We start from the raw sequence: 9,733 nt of genomic DNA, 5'->3' as shown, positions 1-9,733 counted from the left end.
GTACTGTGGCATGCTGAGGAAGGAGCAGCACAGCAAACATGACCACCACCGAGCGCCTCCAGAAGATTGCTGGCACAATTTGCTCCTTTTTGGAGTTGTGGGTATTGTGGTGGTGTTTGGTTTTTTTGGTGTGTGTTTTGTTGTATTTTTCCTCTAGACTTGCCCACCAGGTCTTTGAGGTGGTATATTTCCCTATAGACAGCTGCCCCATCTTTCAACTAAAAAAACCCAACCAACCAAACAAAAACCTGCTACATAGATCTGGTATCGCCCTTCTCAAACAGGCTTGTGCAGTCACAGAACGCGCACTGGAAGCCCCGATAAGGACTCTTGGTGTTCAGCAGGTTTTGCAGAGTGACCTCCCATCCTCCCAGCGCGGAGCTCCGGCCGGAGTCCAGAGTGAGTGTTGCCAGCTGGTGTCACTGCAGGCCTGGGGACAACCCGGGCAGGAGCCCTCGTTCACCCTCGGCCACCTGGTGGCACTTGGGGACCTTCCGGCACAAGTCCCAGAGCGGGGTTCTGCTGACTTGCCACTTCACATTGGCGCTCCAGCAAAGGCGTTACGACACAGCAATACCAGTTATGCTTGGTTATATATAGTATGACCAAAATACTTTCCCTTCTGATCTACTGATCTCAAAAGGTCACCGTGCAGCAGCAGCAGCAGCTTGCTGTTACAGACTGATAACGTTAGTTAAAAGCAATAGCCCATAGGTGAAATGAAGTGGTAAGAGGCTTGAGAGTTTTTTTTTCTTTAAGCATTTAGTCTTTTTGAAGATGTCATGGTTTAACCCCAGCTGGCACCTAAGCACCATGCAACCTTCCCCCAAACCTGGTGGGATGGGGAGTAGGGTAATAAAAAAAAAAAAAAAAAAAGGAAAACAAACAAACCCCAAACCAAAAAACACCTCATAGGTTGATATAAGAGTAGTTTAATAAGTAAAATAAAGTTGTTATAATAATAGTATTGAAAAGGAATATAACATAAAGAGAGAGAAATAAAACCTGAGAATAGACAAGTGATGCACAATGCTCATCACCTGCTGATCAATACTCCAGGAGCAGTCTGCACCTTCTGGGCAACTCCCCCCAGTTTATATACTGAGCATGACGTTACGTGGTATGGAATATCCCGTTGGCTAGTTCAAGTCAGCTGTCATGGTCATGGTCCCTCCCAGCTTCTTGTGCACCTGCTTACTGGCAGAGCATGGGAAACCGAAAAATCCTTAACTTAGGCCGAGCCCTACTTAGCAACCACTAGATTAGTGTTACCAGTCTTGTACTCATACTAATTCTAACCACAACACTGTACTAGCTACTAGCCAAAACCAGAACAGAATGTCAAATAGTTAATTTCTTTATATCTTTAACAAGAATCAGCTATTAAGCACTGAAATTTGTAGCAAGTCCTCTCTTTGGTTTCTGAAGTATCTGGTTTTATTTATGTATTCCGTTCAAACCTTTGGATGCGGTATTAATGTGTTTGAGTCTTCACAGCCAGAGTAGTTTCTGTAAGAATCAGAAGCTTAGCTGAGACATGCTGTGTGAATCCTCAGCAGTGTTTTACACAAACACAAGGCTATAGTGTCAATAATAATGTAAGCTGAGAAACAATGAGGTTGGATTCTCAGGTTGTCTGTGATCCAATCATATAATCACAGAAAGGTTTGGGTTGGAAAGGACCCTAAACATCATCTAGTTCCAACAACCCTGCTGTGGGCAGGGCCACATTCCACTAGATCAAATAGATTAAAGCAAATAACTTCAAAAAATGTAGAAACCTGTTAGTTTCCAATCACACTCACAGGTGCACAAAACATTATATTTTTACTGTCCTTATTATAGAGGAGAAAAACGCAAATAGTTCTAGCCATAGATATTTTATAAAGATTTTAAGTGCTTAGAATAACAGAATAAACATGATAATATTCTTCTATTGAGTGATCAGACCCAGTCAGCATGGCCTTACGAAAGGCAGGTCCTCTCTGACTAATCTGATCTCCTTCTACACAAGCTGACCTGCCTAATGGATGAGGGAAGTGCCACGGACATTGTCTACCTGGACTTTAGTAAAGCCTTTGATGCTATCTCCCGCAGCGTTCTCCTTCAGAAACTCATGGCACAAGGCTTGAATAAGTGCACTCTGCATTGGATTAAAACTAGCTGGACAGCCAGGCCCAAAGAGTGGTAGAGAATGGTCTGGCTGGTGCTCAGTTACTAGTGGCATCCCCCAGGGTTCAGTACTGTGGCCTGTCCTCTTTAATGTCTTTATCAGTTATCTGGATGAAGGGACTCAGTAAATTTGCAGATGACACGAAGCTGGGTGGCTGTGTCGATCTGCTATAGGCGAGGAAGGATTTGCAGCAGGACCTAGACAGGTTAGACTGATGGGCCAAGGCTAACTGCATGAAGTTTAACAAGGCCAAGTGCCAGGTCCTGCACCTGGGTCACAACAACCCCATGGCAAGCTACAGACTTGGGGATGTGTGGTTGGAAAGCTGCAACTCGGAGAGGGACCTGGGGGTATTGGTTGACAGTCGATTAAATTTGAGTCAGCAGTGTGCCCAGGTGGCCAAGAAAGCCAATGGCATCCTGGCTTGTGTCAGAAACAGTGTGGCCAGCAGGAACAGGGAGGTGACCATCCCTCTGTACTCGGCACTGGTGAGGCCACACCTCAAGTAGTGTGTTCAGTTCTGGGCCCCTCACTACAGGAAGAACATTGAGGTTCTGGAGCATGTCCAGAGAAGGGCAATGAGGCTGGTGAAGGGCTTGGAGCACCTGGCCTATGAGAAGTGTCTGAGGGAGCTGGGGTTGTTCAGTCTGGAGAAGAGGAGACCTCATTGGTCTCTACAACTACCTGAAGGGACACTGAAGCGAGGAAGGGGCCAGCCTCTTCTCCTTGGTGTCAAGTGGGAGGACTAGAGCAAATGGTCTCAAGCTGTGCCAGGGGAGGTTTCAGGCTGGATGCTAGGAAATATTTCTTCACAGAGAGGGTTATCAAACATTGGAATGCTCTGTCTAGGACAGTGGTGGAGTTGCCATCCCTGAAGGTGTTTAATCAATGTCTGGACCTGGAGCTTAGGGATACAGTTTATGATTGATCCTAAACTGGGTTGAGGGTTGGACTGGATGATCTCAGAGGTCTCTTCCAAATGGATATTTTCTGTGATTCTATTACTACCTGTACTGTTTTGGAATTGCTGAGATGACAAAAATTATTTCCAGCTGAAAGAAAAGTATTCAGTATAAAACACTCTACCCATAGACTGATGGAGCACTTGCTGGACTGCTATTCTCTTCACGTTTCTGAATGTTTTCTGTATCATAAGATTTTTACATTGTTTTGCATGAAAAGTTAAGAGGAAAAAAATATATTGAACGTGGAAGATTGGTCATAAACCTGCAAACTTCAGCCATTTCACTCAGACTCTTTCCAGAGCCTTCTGTGAGTACATTTTTTTTTTCTTCATCATGTAACATTTTGGCCTTTGTTTTACCACAGAAGATCTGTGGTTTTTCCTCAGAGACTGTTCTACAGAGCTAGAAGAGCTTGGGTGAGAGCTTGCTTCTTTCCACTTCTAGGTAAATTCATCTCTTGCTGACAAAGTTCATCTTCTGTGCCTGGGTGTAGCAAACTCTACTGTGAGTCCATTTGCATTTTAGAAGATTATATTTCTTCAGGAAGCCAGGAAGCAGGAGTTAACAACAGTTTCTGTTCTCTCAGCTGAGTGTGCCTTCTGAATTTATAGCTTCTAGGAGGCAGATGTATCAATAATGACATTTCTTCTCCAAGGTTTTTGTTGAGCTGCTTGTCTAATAGGGTTGAAAAGAAAGAAGGAAGGGGATTTTTACAAGTAAAACATGAAAACATCCTAGGGAGATAACAGTTTCTCTCCCTTGCATTAAATAGCACTTGCCTAGTATCAGGCTTTGCTGTTTCCTGCTGTGTGCCTCAGATTCTCATCTTATATTCAGGCCCCCTAAGACTGTCCCCAGAAAGCTCCTAACTGGAGCATCACTTGGACCCTGAACCTCCTGCAGGTATTACCACAGGGGGCTGGCACACAGTGCTTATGTAGTAGCTTTTAGTATCTAATATTAATGCTTCTTGTAGATTATCAAGTGGTTTCATGGTCTTGATTTACTGATGAACCCACTGTAGAGCTCTCTTCACTCAGGCATGCTGGGTTTTGTCTCTCAAACCATGGTGCAAACAAAATTCTTTTAACTGAAAAAAAAAAGAACCAACAAACTAATGCCTTTTTAAGGTAGCAGGCAACTGGAAACATTACTTTGAAAAAAAAAATCAAGTTGGAGCAATGCTTAGGGCTGGGATGGCTTCCACAATCAGCTAGTTTGCAAGACACCCTCATTAAAGGTCCATGTTATTATGTCCATCACCCCACCTCTTCTAATGTGTGTCTGCCTTCCCAGTGAAAGGACACAAAATAACAATATGGAAATTTCAAAGGAAATAATGGCCTGAAATTTCCTTTGAAGACTTAGGTTAAAAGGTTTAAGAACTGTGTTTGTGTAGGCACCACGTTTGTGTTGTACCATGGGGTGGGGGGGGCTTGCCACTGAAGCGCCTGATTCCTCAAAGATGTGCTGAACTGGAAGATACCTGAATTAACTACCCACATGTGGAAGGGGATGTTGGCATGAAGCAGTCCATTTTGGCTGTACAGTTGGGAGCACTGACTCCAGCAGCTGGGAAAATGTTGCTCTGCTCATGAAACAGGAAGACACTGCACCTTTTGAGTCACCTAGAGGAAGGAGGCTCACCTTTCACAGCTGCAGAACAGCTGTGTAAAGTTATTTACTGCTTGACTTTTTCCTGGGTAGTATCTTCCTCAGAAGCCACCCCTAGGCTTTGGTTTTCCCCCTTGTGGGTGTCTCTGCTGTGTTCCGGGGACTGTGGTGAGCATTTGCCAAGATCATCTGACACCTCACTTGGAAGTGCCATGTCAGAGAAGCCTGGCTGAATGATGACATCAGTGCTTCTGCTCTCTGTGTTTTACCTTGTTTGTTTCAGGACTTCTTTGCCTGTCTGTGATAATGAGCCTATTTTCTGTTCCTTGGCACAGAGCACATCTACCACTGGCAGTAGGTACACTCTAAACATCCATTAGAACCACCTTCTACTACCCCTTCCCTTCCATCCCCTTCCTCCTCACCCTTACTCCTCTCTCCTTTTTTAATTATTAGACATAAAAGCAAGAGCTGTGCAGTGAGTTTCTGTCTGTGGCTGATCACTCTCTGTGTGTGCCTTTTGGGGAAATCAACTAGATTACATTTCAGTGTGCCTCATTGAAGGAAGAGCTAAATGTTCTTATTACTGATGGAAGGAGAGACAGAGGAGGATCTGCTGGTGTGGGGAGGGAGAGGAGACTTTCAAGACTGCAAGCAAAGAGGATGAATTAATAATACTATTTGCCATCATACTGCCTGTCTTTTTACTTGCTTGTACTCTGGCCCTTTCTTGTTTAGGAAGAGAAAAACAAAGCCCATGTGGGCCATGAAAGAAAGCTTAGTTTGAGAAAGTCAAACTTGCCACATGTGACTCTGTTTACACTTTCTGTCTGGGCTCAATCTCCTCCCCGTGAAGCAGCGTGGCAGTAATCCTCTCATCTGCCTTCAGACATGGGGGTGTTAGCTCACTTGCCTCTGCCACCATGAGCAGGCACAGAGGACTACAAGTGGCAAAGGCAGTATCTTTTTATGAGCCTCCTGCCAGGCCAGTGCTCTTGGCAGGAAGAGCTGGACAAGGCCAAAGCAGGCTCTTTGCAAACAGCCATAGGAAAGGCAGTGGTGGGTGCCAGCAACTAACAAGCATGCACCCCCTGTGAGCAGCTATGGGAGTTATTCTTTGCTGACGCAGACACCCTGTTTATATTCTTGGCCTCACTTGGCAATCCCTGGTTTCAGGCAGGAGCATAACCAGACATAAACCAGCACTTTCTTCAGCCATGGCTGCAGTGCAGGAAGCAGGGAGCCATAAAATGCAAGAGCCACACAATGCAAGAGGCACAGAAAGTTCAGGGTCTTCAAAGGCCCTCTGAAAAACTCTGCACCAAGGGAGAGGAGAAACAAAGCTGCTGTCCTCAGCCCTCTCACAGGGAAAACAGAACACGGGGTGGTCATTTTGTGGGCTGGAGAATCTGGACTTCCCTCTGAAAGTATCATCTGGATCTCTGCTGTGGGCCAGTGTGAGGAGAGATGAGGCAACAGAGTTGGGGGGCGGGAAGGACAGCAGGGATTTGTGTGCATGTGTCAGGGACAGGTATGAGCAAACCTCTACCATCATACCTCTCTGAAAGGTTCTTAAAAACAGTGGCTACTTTTGTCAAGTCAGGAGAATCGTTTAAGGCTGTGATCAGCCTTGCTAGCTTTGGGTGGCTCAGATTTGGTCATTTGGGAGTACCAAGGGCTATGTTGTTAAAAATCAAACACTAAATGTTTTTACTTAAGGAATGTTTCACAGGTTCATAAGAGCCACTTTGCGGCTTGCCAGATGGATAGATAAAGTCTGAGTTTGCCCTGGTCTGATGAAAATAATGCTTTTCTTTTAAGTACTAGATGTCTATTTAACAGGAATAATAATTTGGTGCAGAAAATCAACAATATTTGGAGGCTTTGTGGAAATAAAGGCTTGTCTTGCATCATTTTATGGTACCCTTGTATTTCATTAGCTTCAAGTTAAGGCCTTGCAATTGGCAGCACCATGCTCATAATTCAAAAGTAATTTGTGTGTTGGATTAATTTCTCACCAGGAGGTGTATTTTGCTTGTTCCAAGTGAGAAGAGTACCTCAGACCATGTCAGATTATCAGAATTATAAAACAGAAGCAATCAAAAAAATGAATCATATGCAAACTGTTAGAACTTTACTTAAAGTACGTAGAATATGAAAGCTATTAGATAATACTGGAGCACAGACTCCCCCTGCCCCAAGAAAGCATAGATCAATTTTTTTAACAATGCAAAAACATACATCTTAGTTAAATACATAAACAGCACTCAATTCTAATGCAACATGTACTTTTATAGTTTTGACCTTAGCAGTCATTTTAAAAATCTACAAAATGTTTGCCTTCATTGGTTTATTTAGAGTTTAAAGGAAACTTGTGTTTAAAGCAAAGCAAAATGGTCATTAAACCCCCAAAACTGGTAGCTTTAGCACATGTACAAATTACAGAAAGCAACATTTGTTCTGAGACAAATCAACTGGAATTCTACAAGTATGACAGAAGAAGATGCATGAGGTAATATTTAATTTAAAATCTGGAATCCCTGTACTGTAGTTCCAAATGGTGCTCTTGCTTGACACCTACAATCCTTGCAAAACTGACTTGCTTAAGTAGTTGAGGGTGGCTGTTAGGCACACTGCTTTGCATAAAGACAGCTTTATCCAGAAAGAAAGAATATGAAACTGATACCGCAATATATTCTGAAAGAAATTTGTGATACCTCTGAGGTGAAATACACGTTTGCCTAACTCTCATATTTACCTTCAAATTACAGAAACAAATGGAAAAAATGAGGCTTTTTCTCTACAGAAATGTATTTAGAGAATTGACTTTAATCCAAATGCAACTGCAACATGCCCTAAGTATGGCCAGCTACTAGTCTTGCCTCTTCCAGTGTTGTAAGCCATTGTTGTAAGCTTGCTGAGAACAAAACAAGACATTGTCCTGCAGAATACTTGACAGAGGGACAGGCTGGGAAAAACAAGGTCTTCAAACATCTTTACCCCTCTTTCCAGAGCAAGAGTCTTCATACTTTGGGCTACCCTTTTTTAGGATTCTGCTTCCAGACAGTACTCCCACCTCACAGTTTAAAAGTATTTCCATGAAACTCCAACCAAGGCAGTTTTAGAGAATATAAAGGCACAATTAGCACATGTAAATATGAATTCAGTATTTTTTGTGCATTTCTGTGGTGCAGTTCCCTGTAGTATCCAAGCATCTTTTACCAGCATTAGGGAATTTCATCCTTGTAGCACCCCTCTGAGATTGAAGAACCTTCTATCCTTGTAGTATTACCCCACAGATGGTACAGTGGACCTCACATCCTGCTCCTCTGTTCAGAAACTGCATCTCTTCTGAGAGACTTTTTAGGGGGTACCTCTATACAATTTGGTTCTCCTCCATGATGATTTGCTGCTGTGAAGGCAAAATAGCCCTTGGTCTTCTGCTCTGCCCTAGGTTTTGCACAGCCTTTGCAGTTTATTTCTAGTGACCTTTGTGATTAGCCCTGCTCAAGTATGTAAAGACAGAGAGCAGGATGTGTGAGATCTGCTACTTTCTCCATTGTATGTCAAAGTTTGCTGTCTTTTGTGCTCCTAGCACTATTAAGGTTGGCTTTATCTAGTAACTAGCATCCAGTAACACTTCCCAAGAACCTTTAAAGGACAGTGAACTTTTCACTAAAGGTGATAAATGAAGGGGTTATGGTTCTCTCTGCCCCAATATAATCCTTGCAGGGTAATGAGGTGCAGGGTGCTTGCAAAAGACACTTCAACTGACTCATTTGCAGCCATCTCTCCCCTCTCTTTCCACATACACACACTCACTCCTCCAATGCTCCCCTGCTCACATGTGCTGCTCCTTGGGCACTCCCACAGACTTTCTGTCCAACGTAGATGAAGCAAGGCTTTCTCAAAGCTTGAGAATGCTGCTAGGTTGTGCTCCCTAAGTACCATTAAACACATTTCAGTCATTCACCAGAGTCAAGTCCTTGGTCTTCAGTTTGGATTTCTGTGGCTTGTGGTAGTAACATGCCCTGCCAGTGTCGCAGAACAAAAAAACACAAGCAGCATGGGGGGCTCCTACTTTGCCTGCAAACCCAACTTCCAAGTCCACCAGCAATGGGCAGCATTTATTTTTCCCACCTCCCCTGAACAGGCATCCCTGTGAAGGATCACTGCTGCCAGCCCATGCCCAACAATGAAGTGACAAGCCATCAACCCCCATCTGTCTAAAAGGTCTGTGCTTCCTGCCTCAAGCCATTTTCCCTCTCAGCAGATGAGCTCTGGAGTCCTCTAGCCATGCCTGTGTCCCTTACCACAAAACTTCCACAAGCTCCTGACTTCAAGAAAGGTAGAGGCAACAACACCAAAAGCTGATCTAAAATAATGGAGCAGTGAGAGCAATATTCTGAAAGATCAAAACCTGACATGATCTAAGCCTGATTGCCTTTATGATGGTGTGGGAAGTTTCTGCCCAGTTCAAAAACACAGGTTGAATTTCACATCTTGTATGCTTGTTTTTCAAAAGTACACAAGATACTGCAGGCAGATTTTTATCACCCTAAAGTAAGTGGCATGGACTTTGAACTACATTTCTCAAAGAGTTAATAGATTTATATTACAAAGCTTGTTACTGTTAGTAGTAAGCGTGTGTCATTTATAAAAATGCCTATGTACCTTCAACTTTTTCTTGAGGTTTTGCTTTTGCAATTTTCTGGTGCTTGCAAATGCTGCTTATAAAGTCAGTTGAGCTAAGTAAACGCTAAACATTGCCTATAGCCTTCCAATTGTTTCATTATAGCTTAGGAAGGATCTTTGTTTATCATAATAGGACACAAAAGCAGAGTTACATCAGTGATGCTCCGGAGGGCAAACCACTAAGTTGAGGAATGCATGCTAGTTCCAGGCTCTGCTGTTTTCTCTCTGTGTGTGTATCTATCTATCTATCTATCTATCTATATGTACATACACATTATTTTCCACC

Source organism: Indicator indicator, chromosome 6 (genome assembly GCF_027791375.1).
Source record: "Indicator indicator isolate 239-I01 chromosome 6, UM_Iind_1.1, whole genome shotgun sequence".
Classification (NCBI taxonomy): domain Eukaryota; kingdom Metazoa; phylum Chordata; class Aves; order Piciformes; family Indicatoridae; genus Indicator; species Indicator indicator.
The sequence above is the reverse complement of the archived record's forward strand: the minus strand, read 5'-3'. Positions refer to the sequence as shown.